The sequence below is a fragment of the Lemur catta genome, chromosome 5 (assembly GCF_020740605.2).
Source record: "Lemur catta isolate mLemCat1 chromosome 5, mLemCat1.pri, whole genome shotgun sequence".
Lineage (NCBI taxonomy): Eukaryota > Metazoa > Chordata > Mammalia > Primates > Lemuridae > Lemur > Lemur catta.
The window spans coordinates 92865833-92882394 of NC_059132.1; the positions used below are offsets into that span (position 1 = coordinate 92865833).

General features: G+C 38.4%; 1 protein-coding gene across 1 annotated transcript in view; it reads right to left on the minus strand.

The window, feature by feature from the left end:
- Window positions 1-11218: 11218 nt before the first annotated feature.
- C5H4orf33 (chromosome 5 C4orf33 homolog) overlaps window positions 11219-16562 on the minus strand; it is a 219044-nt gene continuing 213700 nt past the window's right edge. The window contains exon 7 of the mRNA XM_045552284.1: window positions 11219-11327. The gene's annotated coding sequence lies outside the window, so the exon portion shown is untranslated. The remainder of the gene's footprint in view (window positions 11328-16562) is intronic.

The following is a 16562-nucleotide window of genomic DNA, read 5'->3' on the forward strand; positions in this document are numbered from 1 at the left end:
GGAGAAAAGTCACAAAATAGAAAGAAAAAAAAAAATGAGGGGAGTGGGGTTTTTCATTCTTACGTTCGCTGTGTAGCGGCAGAAATTGCTACTAGCGACAGTGTTACTATACAGGACGTAAAGAATAAAGCGCTCTGAGAAGTGTCTATTTATAGAGCAAATACTTGGCTACCATTACACAGTCTCCTGACGACGACAAGGAAACATGCATGGCCTGCTGGAGACAGGCCAGAAGGAGACCTGGGTTCCAGGACCTCCTCTGTCCTCATTAGCTTCCCCAGCTAGAGTTCCACATATTCCAGTTCCCAGCCTGCAAAAGAAGAAATGAAGCAAATAGTCCTTAAGGTCCCTTAATGCTCTAATTTTTCAAGGTTCTCCCTCTTGATTCACTCTCACTTGCCACAGCGAAGGCTGAAATCCAGCCAGAGGAAGGCAAAGAAATACGAGGATGACGCAAGCAACTGTGTCATGGAAGACTCAAGAATGAGATTAGCCAGGAATGAGGGAAAGGAAGAATAACGCTCTTTCAGAGTTCGTTACCTATTTCCCACTTCCTTCCATTCTAAACTCTTGAACTCAAACTAGACAATGCAAACTAAAGGGAAGTTTGGCATGTAGGCTGGTGAGCAGCTAGACAGCTCATCTTTCAAACACACCCACTAAGTAAAAAAGCTAAATTTTATGTGCCTGGGGATGGGTAGGGACCATTCACAGAGAAAAGACAGAAGTTAGAACAGTCAAGTTATACTAGAGTTCTGAGTTAAGGAATAGATAAAGTCCGTACAGGTGTCCTTCCCTGGTAATGGATTTGAAAATGTCACTAAGTAGCAACTGTATAGCAGTAAAGATGGGACAGGTTTTTAAGGAGGCAAACAATGTCACACTCTTTTTTTAACCATATATGAAGCCATTTGAAATCAGAACACTATAAGGAACTCACAGGAGCTCCAGACCTGACAGTTGTAGACTCTAAAAAGAGCAAGCAAGCTGTCCTGTTACACTAAGTTCTCACATTCTCAACCCTGCACAATGCCTGTGTAAAAATAAACAGCTCGGGAACCTACTAAAAAGGGTGTATCTTTGTGCCCACTTCCAGTGCAGGTTGTGCTGTCAGTGACACAGTTTTATTGTGTCTTCTTCCATCTTTCTGTGCTTATAATCCTATTTATGCATATATACATAATGTACTTAGCTTTATATTTTTTCTCCAAAAACTGTCATCCCTATTTTTAACAGAGTCTTTTTCATGTATTAAACAATACATGAAAGGTAAAGATACAAAACTACTAAGCCAAATGGTACAATGTCCCTCTTTAGTGGCATTGTTGGACTTGCAGTCACAATATGCTCTTTTGCACACTCAATAGGCTAGGAAAAATATGTCACAATTTGTTCTTAGAGCTATATTGCGTGCCTCCAGTCAAGATGACATATTTATCATTTCCTTTTTTTTCATTTTCCCTTCCAGGTACCACAATGGTTTTCCCTGGGAATTCTGTTATTGGTGTTTATTATTGTTATTGATATTGCTTTGCTTTATGCCCACTTTATTTTGTTGTTGCTACTATTCCTGTTTGCAGCAGGGAACATAAAAGGTATAACCAGGCTGCATTGTTATTCAGCGTTGTTGAGACCTCCTTTTCCCGGTGCCTGCTGTCTTATTCCCTGTCTACCTACCTGGGTGAAAACCTGCTGCTGGCTTGTTTTTGCAATGGTACCTTTGGGATTCATGACTTGGGGTCCTTCCCTTTCTTTTTTCCTTCTCTTGGTTTCTTGGTCACAAGAAACCTTTGTTTCGACACTCAATCTACAGGCGTCTGCCCAGTGCCTGTGGGCTCAGGCACTCCTGCCCGATGCCTTCATACTTCACTCCTGAACATTTTTCATTTGAATGGGGAAAGCACAGCACCCACATATACACAAGCATGAATATGAAGCAACGAGATCGACTTCAAAAACCTCATACCAAAATACAGTCTTATAGCTTTATAGTCACAGTCTATATTTGTCTGTTTATATTCCTATTTATATATGCATATAGAGATACTGTATTTAGATTTTTATTTCATTCCCCTACAACTGTCATTCTATTTTTAACAGATTTTTCACTCCTCAAATATGACAGGAAAAGACAGAATTATGCAGGTAAGTTGCAGCTGCCATAGAACAGATGGAAACCAATAGCACAGATTTTAAAAAACTATAATTTAAAAAGTATAGTTTCCATTAAGACTGTCCTTTGGGGACTGGATTTTAGAAAGTAAGCCCAACAGATAGTCAGAAAACCTGCATCCTAGTCTAACATCTGATATTAAAGACCTAAAAATGAGGGGCATAGAACAAAGGAACTTTTGTTTTCCACACAATGCTTAGCTGTGAGGGAATGCCCCTCATCTTAAACTGATGCCACTTGAGTATTAAATGCTAGGAGCAGCCCCTAGATGTCTTAGTCTGTGCAGGCTGCTATAACAAAAGTACCATAAATTGGGTAGCTTGTAAACAACATAAATTAATTTCTCACAGTTCTACAAATTGGGAAATCCAAGATCAAGATGCTGGCAGATTTGGTGTCTATTGAGGGCCTACTTTCTGGTTCATAAAAGGCATCTTTTTGTTGTGTCCTCACATGGTGAAAGGAGCAAGGCAGCTTTCTTGGGTTTTATTTATAAGGGCACTAATCTCACACACAAGAGCTCTGTTCTCATGACCTAATCGCCTCCCAAAAGCTCTACCTCCTAAATCCATCACATGGGTGGTTAGATTTGGATTTTGAGGGGACACAAACATTCAGACCATAGACATTTCAAAGATACCCAAAATATCCTCACACACATCCAACTGCCCCCTAAGAGGGCTGGCCTACAATCAACTGGGAAATAATGAGTGATTTCATGATTCCAGTTAAAAAGACTTTTGTGCAGAATGACTTAAGATTCTTATTATTTGTGAAACAGGAGGACCATCAGATTGATGGCATAGTGTAGTGGTTTCTAAGATATTAATTAACTTTATTTGAAACATTTTTAGGTCTACTTGCTAATGATTTGTGACAGACTGTGGGATAATTCCCCCAAACCCATTCTCCCTCTCTTCCACAATAACAGGCATTTGCGGAGTTCGGTGGTGCAACAAAATGGAAGAAGGCTAGGTCCATCAGTGACCTTGTACAGCAGAACTGCCCTGAGAGCCTGGACCAACTCGACTTATACTTCTTATATGAGTCATTGTATTTTGGATCTCTTTGTTATAGCAACATAATCTTTACCTTGGCTTAGCCAATAAATTAGCAATAATACAGAATAATCATCATCATAATAATACTGAATTATAATAATAATATAGACATTAGTACCTGGAAGCAAGACACTATATAACAAAGCCTAAAATATGTTTCTAAACTGGTTTAAAAATTAGATGGTGGGCAGGGAAGAAATAGACAGTGCCTGCTAAACCTCTGTACCCCTTCTTATGCCATGCTGAATAATTTGGTAAAATGCTCACCTGTATAACTAAAAGTGGACTGCATGTCCAAGGAGCCTGTACCTCTAGAGGAAATGGTGGAAAACAACCAGAAATGTAGAGATTATTGTTCCTTACCATTTTTACAATATTCATAAGAAAGAGATAAACTCGGGCAAGAATTTGCCCATTTGGAAGCAGACATAGTAAGAGTTATGAATCTGCTAAGTACGATACTCCTTGCCTGCAATAAGAAATATAAATTACCTGAGAATCCAGAAATTTGAAGGCTTGCAGGATTGGAAACCCAATTGGTTCCACACCCAAGAATAGCAGAACATAAGTTTATTATCTGGAACCTCTCTTAAACACTTTCCATAAAGACTCCTTGGCATGAGATACACTCAGTACAGAACTCAGTTAAAGATAATTACCTTCCAACCCAAGCCTAACTAAGGAATTAGGGGATGGACTTGGCAGAGATGTCTATCAGTGAAAGAGAATCAACAGATGTAAGAACTATGTCTAGAAAAAAAATCTTTATGTAATATTATCTGTCGATAGAAATGATTGGGAAGCAAATAGATTGAAGGCCTAAATTTTTCAGGGAATTGTCACCCAAGAAATCACAAGCCTGCTTCAGGTAGAAGCAGTTGCAAAAACTGTATTCAGTATCCACTTTCAAGAGACTCCCTGACAGGTGGAACTCTTATGAAGGATAAAGATGGGGTCCACAGAGCAAAATGGACAAGGGAGTTATCCCAGAAAGCAGAAACAGGAGTGGCCAGAGGGCTAATTACAGACCATATTCTACCACCAAGGTAGGAAGTCTCTGTAATAACTAAGGACTATTATATTTCCAATTCTTCCCTTTTTTGACTGGGAGTTTTTAATTGCAGTTATATTTTAGGCTGAACGTTTGTCTATTGTTTTCCAGTCACTAGATCATGAAGAACTTCGTCTGGACTGCTGGGGAGACCTATCACCCAAGATTCCTAAGCTTCACTCTGATGCAGTAAAGGACACGACCTTTATTATCTTCCCTGGGGCTCAAGAAAAAGACGGTAAAAAGTACATCCATGGACATTAAGGGGCCCAGAGTGGCAAACTGCAAGTTGTCCCCAAAATCTGCCCTCACATATTTCCCATATTTTCTTTTCTTTTTTTTAAAATAAATTTTATTGCATATATTTAAGGTATACAACATGATGTTACAGGGTATATACAGATAATAATAGGTTACTACAGTGAAGCAAATTAACATTTTCATCATTTCACATAATTACTCACTTTTTTATTGTGGCAAGAGCAGGGGAGATCTACCATTTAGCATGAATCCCATATACAGAACAAGTTATTACCTATAGTCCTCATGTAGTACATTAGATCTCTAGACTTGTTAATCCTACATATCTGCTACTTTACGTTCTCTGAGCTACATCTCCTCATTTCCTCTCTCATTCCCCCCACCCTGCCCCAGTAACCAATGTTTTGTTCTCTATCTCTGTGTATTTAATTTTTCTTAGATCCTGCCATTTGTCACAACGTGGATGGTCTCACATAATTTCATGGGCATCCAGCTAGTAACTACATTTTCCAGCTCCCAGTGAAATGTGAATAGAGGTAATTTATGCATTTTGAAACTTTCTTGTCACTTTATTAAAAAGAAATCTCTTGCTCTGGACTTCTCCCTTATTCATGAACTGAAACACAGCCATGTTAGCATCCCTGATCCCAGCTTGGGCCTTGTCAATTAGGACAGGACTCTCATGGCGAACGTAGCAGACCAAGGTGAAGTACGGGTCTCTCAAGAATGTCCTTCATGAAGCATAGCTGCCCCCTACCGCCCTGGCCTGGACTGGCTCAAGTGTTACATAAAGAGTAAACTCTATCTTAGTGAAATCATTCTATTTCTGATTCCCTTTGTCACAACAACTTAGCCTTTGTCATAACTAATAAATCATTCACATGTCCATCCCTTTGTAGGGACTATAGGACTTTCTTGTCTAAGATAGGACAATTCCAGTGAGCCATTGCCAAAAATAAATCAATTTACAGAAGACAAACTAAGAAGTTATATGGGTGAAAAATCAAATAGATCTATTTCACACATTAATGAAGACTAGTGATAACTATTCTTGTAAAGAGTGTAAATATCTTATTGTTTAGAAACTTTCTGTTGTGTCTTATTTCATGGGTTTTGTCCACTTTCCTTCAGTTGCTAGAGGAATACAATCTCATTTAACAAAACAATATGTATTTACTGTACATCTTCTGCATTCCAAGCACACAATCTTTCCTTAGAGACAAGAATGAGAGATGTTGTACTACTACATTCAATTTCATAGTGGACAAGGGAAGACAGAGTCCCAGATGGAAGACAAGCCAGTACTGGTGAATGGATGAGAAAAGCAAATCAAGCTTTGAGATCAGCAATCTCCACGAGTTCCAGAAAAGCAAACGTCAACAGCATGCACCATCATTAAGCGCTTCTCTATTTTGTTTTCAACTGTCCTTTTTATACTGTTTGCCCTTCCTAAGCCTTCAGAAAGTCAATTAGGCTGAAATCACAGGGAAATAAATTAGAAATTGACTGAAAGCAGGGGTGGATTGGAGTAAATGATATTATATATTTGAAAACTTTATAAAGGTATTCCAATTAGGGTATGAAAAATTTTCTAAAGCTACATTTTAATTTTTACAAATGAACACTCCAACTTACAGGTGGATAGGGAACAGTGAACACAAAATTGTCTGATCCAGTAGGTTAAGTAGTAGGTAGAAGATAATAGAGAATAAATTGTCAGCAGATGTTGTTGTTGGTTCAGAGCCTGAGACTGCCAAATCAGAATAGGCTGTTGGGATATCATAGAATATAAATGACTTTCTCCCTCTGGGTTATTTAATTTTACTGAGTTGAAACTTGCAACTATTTATTATGGTGTGTCCAATGTAGCTGAAAATTCATTAAGATTTTAAAGTGCTTCTTTACATGAAAAGAAGTCAATGTGGTGGATGCCAGAGTGCACAGCTAGATTCCCCCTGCAAGGATGGAACCAGGGATGTGCTTGAGCTGGCTTTTACTGCCCTGCGAGAGCCACTCGCGAGGATCTCGTCACAACTATTATTCAGTGACATCATGACAGCATCTTGCAATCAGCCATGATGGGAGTATTTATACCAGAGAAAACAGCAAACACTACAAATTAAGGTTATTTTTTTTTCTTTTTCCCAGGTTGCTGGTTTGCCAGCCTACCACTGCTGGGAGTATTGGCAGCTGAAGCTCTCAGATGAGTCGGGCCACATTTCCTTCCCAAGAGCATCCTGTATCCAAGATGGGTCTGTGCAGGGTGTAGTAAAGGCCCAGCCCCCAGTTCCAATTTGGGACAACTCTAAAACGCCATGTTAGTCTTTGCCATGACTGCATCGCAGTTTGGCTCCTCACCGTCCTCAATCCCGCCTCCTCCACTACTCACCAGTGTCCACCCAGACAGTACTCGCCAATTAACCTCCCACACACAGATCTCTACCTCAGAGTCAGCTTCTCAAAAACCCCAACCTGGGACAGAGACTTAAGAAGGATAGAAAATTCATCATCCAAAGCTCAAACAGAAAATTAATCATTCCAAAAGGACAACTCTAACACTACTTACTTAGTTTTGCACGGTTTAAAATGATTTATAAAAACAGAAGGCAGAACAATGTTGTGAGGTTTTGTGGAGGTTTTTGTTGCTGCTGTTGCTGTTCTCTTTTTCCAGAACTTTATTCTCTTAGGCAATATTTTTAATGTGTCGTTAAATGTAAGAAACACCAGAGATATTTGGTTATGAAAAGCTAAGTTTTTATCTGCTTAATTTTAGCAGTTTTAAGGGGAATTGCTTCAGTGGTTTTATCCTAAATTCAAAAGAAAATTGTAAAAAGAGATCAAACATGATCAAAGGAACAAAACAGAAACTGATTTAACTGACTTTTTGGATGTAGACGGCTTTTTTCCCCAATCACTGCTTTCAACCTTGTTTTGTCCAACATACTAGCAAGTCTCCAGCATCTCCATTTACTCTCAGTTATTAGAACACTCTCCAGTTTAGAATTGCTCTCATTTCCCATTGGAATCTCATCCCTGCCTCAGCTCTGGTCCTACCAGGGCCGGGTCTGTGGCTACAGACACTTAAGTGTGCCGAGCAGAGCCAGGTCAGCTCTTTCACTCTCCCTGAGCATCTTTGAGTAGGGCACGAGCAGGAGACTAATTCAGCCCTACCCCTTTTCAAGGCCTCCCTTCTTTGGGGTTGAGTTGACAGCAGGGAAACTAAAAAGGAAGAGCAAAGTTCTCTTAACAAAGCATTTGTGACTGTAGCTTCCTCCTCATTGGTTGGTAACGCTTTCCTGTCTAACCTTGAATGGCCACCTCTGCTGCTGAGTGCCAGAAGTCCACGTGCTCACTCTTTCAGGAGTTCTTTTTCAGAGTTTATCAGAAGACCATGGGGACTCTTCCCACTTCTCAGTTCTCTGAAAAAGGAAGCTAGATCTGGCTCCATACCTCCCAAACCCCTCAGCTCCTGATTCCCCCATAAAACACAATGGATGGGATGGAAGCTGACAAATGCCCAGCTATCCCATGAGAACAGGAAGGAAAATGTGCATGCAGTATGAAACGCAAGCCCGTGGAGCTTCTCTTTCTCCCCTTGCCTCCCCAGCTCTCCTTCATATAGTCTGGAATGGAGAGTAGGAGGGAGCTGGAGTGAAGGTTGGGGTAACAATCCCTGGTGGATTTTTCTGGCTCCAATTGTCGTAGGCTGTTGGAAGTTCTCTCTTTAAACTTGGCTGTACTTAATGGCTCTTTGCTGTAAGCTAAGACTGTTAATCACCTATTTTAAGTCAGCAGGAAAATCTCACTCAATATCTCCATAATTTTTAACTGTCACTGACAACCAGTTCCAAAACCTACAAAAAAATTTTGCCTATTATCAAGTTAGTCTACGTTGTATAGCAACCACAGGCCTCCAGAATTTGATACTTGAATCTCCAAAGTGGTTGTCTCATTGATTAAATGTAAGAGAAAATTGCCACTTCATCTCTTTCTTTATATTTATAGATTCAGAATAGTATGATAGAAATTTTGATGATGATCACATAACTAACACCGTATTGGTTTGGTGGAGCCTCCAAATACATGGCTTATGATTATAGCATAAGTTGCTTGAAATCTTCTTGTAATTATTCTGTTTCAATTCTACACATTGAATCCTACTTTATATAAGATTCAGCACAGTTTCAGGTTTTTTCTCATAAGTAGATGCCATCATTAATTTGTTTTTGTGTTGTTTGAAAATAACCCTCTATCATACATAGTTTGCTTCATACAATTTTCCTAAACAACAACAAATTGATTCCTTAAGGGCATGTCTGTGAGAAGTCTATGAACTTAAAAAAAAAAAAAAAAAGAAGAAGAAAAAGAAAAAACAGTACCAGCCCTGTTGTTAGCAACTACAACCTTGGTCCTCAAAAACATCAACTTAAGAAGAAGAAAAAAAGCACTATTGCCAATACAGTTTGGGCTCCCTTAATTTCATGCACTGTGGCTTCAACAATTTCTCCATTTCTCATCTTATTTCTATAAAAGTAGCTTCATTTAAAAGCAGGGAAACCACATTTCATGCTCTTCAGTTTCATTAAAGTTATACAAAAGGAGCCTACCAAAAGGAGCCTCTCCTAATTAAACAGCTGTAGCAGATGAAAATATTGAAATGATGAATCTGAAAGGAAGCTGACACTCTATATTCCCCAGAATTTTTTATCATGACATGAAAAAAGGAACTGAAAAATTAAGATCTGAATCCCAGGATGAAGTGTAACATATGTCATTATAAAAAGAAGAAATGAGGTATAGCCCACTGACTTCTTAAGGTAGTGCAGGTGACGTGATGCAAGAGAACCAGAGAACAAAGGACTTTCCTCTGATCCTTCATTGGGGCAGGCTTTTCCTGATTCCCAGACAAGGGGCTTGGTGGTATTTTACTTATACTGGTCTATGATCACAGACTCATCCTCATAAACTAACGGCAGCGGCTGGCTGATGCAGATGCCCTGGACTCCCATGAGAGTGCTTTCATCATAATTCAGCCCGAGTTATTGAGTGTGCTGGTTAATGGGCACTTGAGATAAAGTGTTACCAAGAATAAGAGAGAGTAAAACTTAATGTGTTATTCCTCCCCTCCAGGACCTGCAAAATAAGCTTGCTTGATTGACAGACTCCTCTTTCAAAGTGGAAAGAGTAATGACATGCTTCTCAGAGGCTTAGGAATGAGACTGCATTCTAGATGGCTTCTACCTCAACTCTGAAGACATGCAGAGCGAGGTTCATAAAGAAAAGACCATTCATTCTGACCTTGGTAGTTATTAATTTAAGTGAGTTTCATTTCTAACAGCTCAGATTCTCAACTACTTATTAAGGTCGAATAAGCTTATGAATCTATAAATTTCATAGGAAGTTCTATGTTAATGTACTTGCTGCCTAATTAATCACTGCCTTTTTCTCTGCCTTGTATTATTTACCGGCTATTCCTAAAATGTGCTTTTTGACCCCCAATCCTATTAACCCCAAGAACTAGTTAGTATTTCGTTAGGTATATGTAATTTGAATTTGTTTTTTAAATTCTTTTAACTCTTGAAAACCTTCAAACGTTGAGCTCATAATGGCATAAAAGATTGATTCATTTTGCCATCTCTATTCTTCAGATTATTTGAACATTGCTCATGTTTTGTAGTGCATGACTACAGGAGGCATTCAGATTAAGATCTTATAAACTTACGTTTGCAAGTATGTCTATATTTTCTATACATAAAGAGAGAAACATGTATATGTATGCATGTATACATTAATATAATGATAATTTTTCATACATGGCAATAAAATGTTTTATTCTCACAAAATGAGTATATAACAATTTTCCAAGGGTTGAAAGTAAAACTGCAAGGAAGAAGTATTGTATGAGTAAGCCACAGTCCTGAATATTGGTGAATGAGTTCTGGACTGTACAACTTAGACACGCACTCCACCACATGAAAACAAAGGAAGAATGAAATATAGCTGATGCTTACTGAAAGTTTACTTTTGCTTACTTACCAGTAAACAAAATTCTGCTCTTCATACTTTAGAAACAGCTTTTAAGGAAGTACTATTTTCCACATTTTACAGGTAAAAAGCTGAGGCTTAAAGAAACCAAGTCCGTCAACTCAATGGAGAGTGATTATACAATCTATCATCTAAATTAGGACACTTTTGAGAGTGAAAGGAGACACTAACTGGATAGGGTGCTAGGACAGTAAGTATAAAAAGGGAAAATGAGAATATATGTCATCCCACCCAAAAATGTGGTTCAGCTAAGATTCAAACCTCAGCAGATTGGCTCTGGAGCCTGGAACCTTAAACACTAAGCTATACTTACTTAGCAGTTACTTCCTTTCTCAAGTAACAACAACAACAAAAGGGAAAACGGTGCTTAAAAAGCACTGTGTTGTACTGTGTGCAAGTAGTCAAATACAGATCAAAGAAGAAGGCTGCCCTGACACATGCAAACAACTAATTAACTGGGACTAGTATCTTGCTGAGACAGTGGGGTTCTAAAATCAGCAAGTAACGTGAAAATTGAGCACAGTCAAACTGTACTTTAAAAGCCTCATAAGGACCAACACCATAAGAAACACCAGGAGAACTAATTCCAACTGTGGAAACAACAGATTTCTACTTACCATCTCTTGCTCTTACTTTCTCTCTCTCTTCTGAAGATATGCAGTTGGATTATGGTGAGTTTAAATGAGCACAGCATGCAATGTCATCACTTGGTTCCAAGTAGAATAAAATTGGTGCTCTGGAAGGATCAAGGAAAAATGACAAAGAAAGACCAATAGGAAAATAGATTAGAAGACACATAGAGGAATTGCATTTAAAGTGAGTACAAGAAGGATAAAATAATAATAATAGGCAGAGAATGGGAGTTAGGGCAAACCAGTCTGAGATAACAATGTGAGAAAAGACACCAGACTCTTGAAACTGCCTATGCCTGGAACATTAGATCCACAGAATGTAGATAAAGAATAAGATCATGAAGAACCTTGAAGGTCAGCTTAATGAGTCTGGTCCTCATTCTCTGATCAGTATTTGGCAACCTTTGGTGTGAATCAGATTCACTCAGGAGATTTTTCTGGTGAAGGCAATTATCCAGCATTATGCAGCCAGTCATAAAAGGAACAAAAGCTGCAGCAGTTAAAAGTTGTTCCTGAAGCCTGGGAACAGATTTGATGTTGGGATGTGGACTTTTGATTTTTATATATGCCCTTTGCTGCTGGGATTGATTTTGTAGGGGATGAGGAGAATATCATGTGCATGTTATCCTTTAAAATTAAAAAATTATGTGTATATACTTAAAAGATTATAAACATAATCTATCCACTCAGTACCCAGCTTAAGAGTAGCTATCTAAGGTGAAACCTGAGCACCTGGATGTTTAAAATGCTCCAAACCCGAGTCATGGGCACAGAAGCCAGGAACAATTGCTATCAGCAAGGATGAGCTACTCCATATTTTTGTATTTTAATAATTTTTTCCTAGAATTCTTTTAGTTTCATGCCTTAGGTTTAAGTTTCTTATCTACCGTGAGTTGATTTTGTGAAAGGTGAGCAGTACAGATCCTGTTTCAGTCTTCTACATGTGGCTAACCAATTTTCCCAGCATCATTTATTGAATAAGTATTCTTTTCCCCAGTGTATGTTTTTGTCTGCTTTCTCAAAGATTAGATGGCAATATGAGGATGGTTTTATATCTAGGTTCTCAATTCTGTTCCATTGGTCTCTGTCTCTGTTCTTGTGCCGGTAACATGCTGGTTTAGTTACTATACCCTTGTAGTATAGCTTGAAGTCTGGTAAATTGATGCCTCTCAATTAGTTCTTTTTGCTTAAGGTTGCTTTTGCTATATGGGGTCCTCTCTAGTTCCATACGAAGCATAGAATTATTTTTTTCTACATCCGTGAAAAATGATGTTGGTATTTTAATAGGGATTGCATTGAATCTGTAGATCACTTTGGGTAGTATAGACATTTTAACAATGTTGATTCTGTGGACCCCTGAGCATGGTATGGTTTTCCACCTGTTTATGTCCTCTGCTATTTCCTTCCTCAGTGTTTCATAGTTCTCTTGTAGAGGTCTTTTACCTCCTTAGTTAAATATATTCCTAGGTATTTTATTTTCTTTGTTGCTATTGTGAAGGGTATTGAGTCTTTGATTTGGTTATCAGTTTGACTGTTGTTGGTATATAGGAATGCAACTAATTTCTGTACATTGATTTTGTAACCTGAGACTTTGCTGAATATGTTTATCAATTCCAGTACTCTTACAGCAGAATATTTGGGGTTTTCTAGATACAAGATCATATCCTCAGCAAAGAGCAATAGTTTGACCTCTTCTGCCCCCATTTGGATGCCCGTGATTTCCTTCTCTTGTCTGATTACTATGGCTAGGACTTCCAGCACTGTGTTGAATAGAACTGGTGATAGAGGGCAACCTTGTCTGGTTCCAGTTCTAAGCAGGAATGCTTTCGGTTTTTCCCTGTTCAGTATGATAGTGGCTGTGAGTTTGTCATACATAGTTTTTGTCATTTTCAGATAAGTCCTATCTATGCCTATTTTGTTAAGCTTTCTTATCATAAAAGAGTTCTGAATTTTCTTGAATGCTTTTTATGCATCTATTGAGAAGATCATATGGTCTTTATTTTAACTTCTATTTATGTGTTGAATTACATTTATAGATTTGCATATGTTGAACCATCCCTGCATCTCTGAGATAAAGCCCACTTGCTTCTGATGGATTACTTTTTTGATAAGCACTTGAATTTGGTTTGCTAGGATTTTGTTTAGAATTTTTGCATCTATATTCATAAGGGATATTGGTCTGTAGTTTTCTTTTTTTGTTGTGTCCTTTCCTGGTTTTGGTATCAGGGTGAGAATATATTGGAAAAACTCTTATAGATATTGGCCTAGGGAAAGAATTTATGAAGAAGACCCCAAAGGCAATCATAGCAACAACAAAAATAAATAAATGGTACCTGATCAAATTAAAAAGCTCTGCATAGCCAAGGAAACTATCATGAGAGCAAACAGACAACCTACAGAATGGGAGAAAATATTTGCATACTACACATCCAATAAAGGGCTGACAACTAGAATCTATATAGAACTCAGGAAAATCAGCAAGAAAAAGTCAAACAACCTCATTCAAAAGTGGGCAAAGGACATAAACTGAAACTTTTCAAAAGAAGGCAGACCAATGACCAACAAACATATGAAAAAATGCTCAACATCTCTAATCATCAGGGAAATGCAAATCAAAACCACAAGGAGATATCACTTAACTCCAGTGAGAATGGCTTTTATCAAAAAGTCCCAAAACAATAAATGTGGCATAGATGTAGAGAGACAGGAACACTCATACACTGCTGGTGGGACTGCAAACTAGGACAACCTCTGTGGAAAGTAATATGGAGGTACCTCAAAGAGCTACAAGTAGAACTACCATTTGATCCAGCAATCCCATTATTGGGCATCTACCCAAAGAAAAAAAAGACATTCTATGAAAAAGACATCTGCACTAGAATGTTTATAACATCACAAATCACAATTGCAAAGATGGGGAAACAACCCAGGTGCCCATCAATAAATGAGTGGATTAATAAAATGTGGTATATGTATACCATAGAGTCTACTAAGCCACAAAAAACAATGGTGATCTAGCACCTCTTGTGTTACCCTGGATAGAGCTGGAGCCCGTTCTACTAAGTGAAGTATCACAAGAATGGAAAAACAAGCACCACATGTACTCACCATCAAATTGGTATTAACTGATCAACACTTATGTGCACATATAGTAGTAACAGTCATTGGGTGTCAGGCAGCTGGGAGGGGGAGGAGAGGATGGGTATGTTCACACCTAATGGGTGCTGTGTGCACCGTCTGGGGGATGAACATGCTTGAAGCTCTGGCTTGGTTGGGGCAAAGGCAATATATGTAACCTAAACATTGTTACCCCCATAATATGCTGAAATAAAAAATAATAATAATTTTTTTCCTTATAATTTCCTGTGAAGAAAAGAAAGCTGAAGGCTGGAAAATGTTTAGAAAAAAAGTCTGTAATAGTTTAAGGAGCAATGGCATGAAGGCAAAAGGGGAAATCTCTGATTTTTAATGTCACATGAAAAGCGAAGGTTATCAAAAGTAATTCCTAAATACAGACTGGCCAACATTTGATGACATTCTCCATGGCATAAACTCACTGGAATAGTTTCACATAAAGTCTAAATAACAAAAGAAACTGCTAAAATAAAATTTGTACAAGCAAGAGAGCTGAAAAATTCTACCAGCAAGAGAGCATGTTGTTATACTCTGATATATATGTTTTAATAGTAAATACATCTGACTTCAAACCTAACTTTGACACTTACTTACTATTTAACCTTGGACAAGATACTGAACCTACGTTTTAGATCCTCATCTGGAAAATAAGAGTTATACCTCTTGTTGATAACAGGAACCTCTTTTTCAGCTCCCATACTCTGAGGAGTCCCAGGATAATGGAAACATAGGCAGAAGCAATCTGACTCAGAATCTTAGACAATTTTATCATCCTAAATGCTGACTAGACATCATGGAAGCTGTGCATGGGCAGCTCCTACCTGGCTCACACAATGGACGATCCAACCTAGACATATGAAGGGACTCACATGAAAACCAATGGTTTGTACCTCAAGATCAAGCATTTGGCTCCGTATGTGTCAATGGGAGCCATCTTCTCGCAGCCAGTAAAATATCTCAACCTTATCTGTAGTGTTTCCTTCCCATGAGGTATTTTTTCCGCCTTCAGCCAGCTTCCCACCCATATGTGAACCTCTAAGCAAATGCTCTTTTTTCTCACTGTTTTTTACATTCTCCCTTTTAATGAAAGCAACTTCAGTATAATAGGTATATCTATATCCTACTTATACCATGGGAAGGTGCTTCTTCTCTTTCTTAATAGCACAGCAATTCAGAGCTAGCCTGCCTTCCAAGGCTGAGGCCCACTAAAGATTTTCTTTTCATTTCTGCTATATCATTCTTATGACTCCCAAAGACACCTACCTTACAAAATAATGGTAAAGATCAAAGAGAAAATGTATGTAAAGCACCTAGCACATAGTAGGCACTGGACAAAAGCCATTTATTAGTTTTTGGTTTAAATTCCAGCACCACTCACAAACTGTAGAGCAAGCTTTTTTGTCTGTTTGGCTTTAGTTTCTTTGTCTGTAACCTACACAAGTAATAACTACCTTGAAGAGTTGCTGTAAGCATTAAGTAACAAAATATATTAGTATATATGAGCATGCCACTCACTTGCAATGGGACTCCATCAACATTCATTTCCTTCTTTCTATTTCTACCCCTCCAAAAAAGCATAATGCCATGGCATTCTGGAAGAAGTCAAAAAGGAAATGAACAATTGGTTCCTGGAACAACTGGTTCCAGGGTAGGCTCTGTGGTCGAACTGTCTGAGTTCAAACCACAGTTCTCCTAACTCTGTAACTTTGGACAATTTCTCCGTGCTTCAATTTCCTCATCTGTAAAAGGAAATAACGACAGTATCTACCTTATGCAGGTAGTTGTAGGATTAAACCAGATGATGTATACATAAAGTGCTTTGTACAGGACCTACAGGACCCAGCATTGAATCAGTACTTAATCAATATTACCTAGTATTGCTATTTGATAATTTTCCTTTAGACCTTAGACCATGGCAAAAAGAATCAGTGGTGTGCATGGTCTCTAGAGAGGAAAGGTTATCTGTGTTCTTCTCGATTGTTGTGGGTGAAATCATTATCAGCTGTGGCATTCTTGGGTTCATCTATGTTCACAGCTGAAGTGCAATCACCCTCTGTATTAAGTTCCTAGGGTCGCCATCAACAAAGTACTAATACCACAAACATAGATGGCTGAAAACAACAAAAATTTATTCGTTCACAATTCTGAGGGCGAGAAGTCCAAAATCAAGGTGTCAGCAAGGCCATGATCTCTCTGAAGGATCT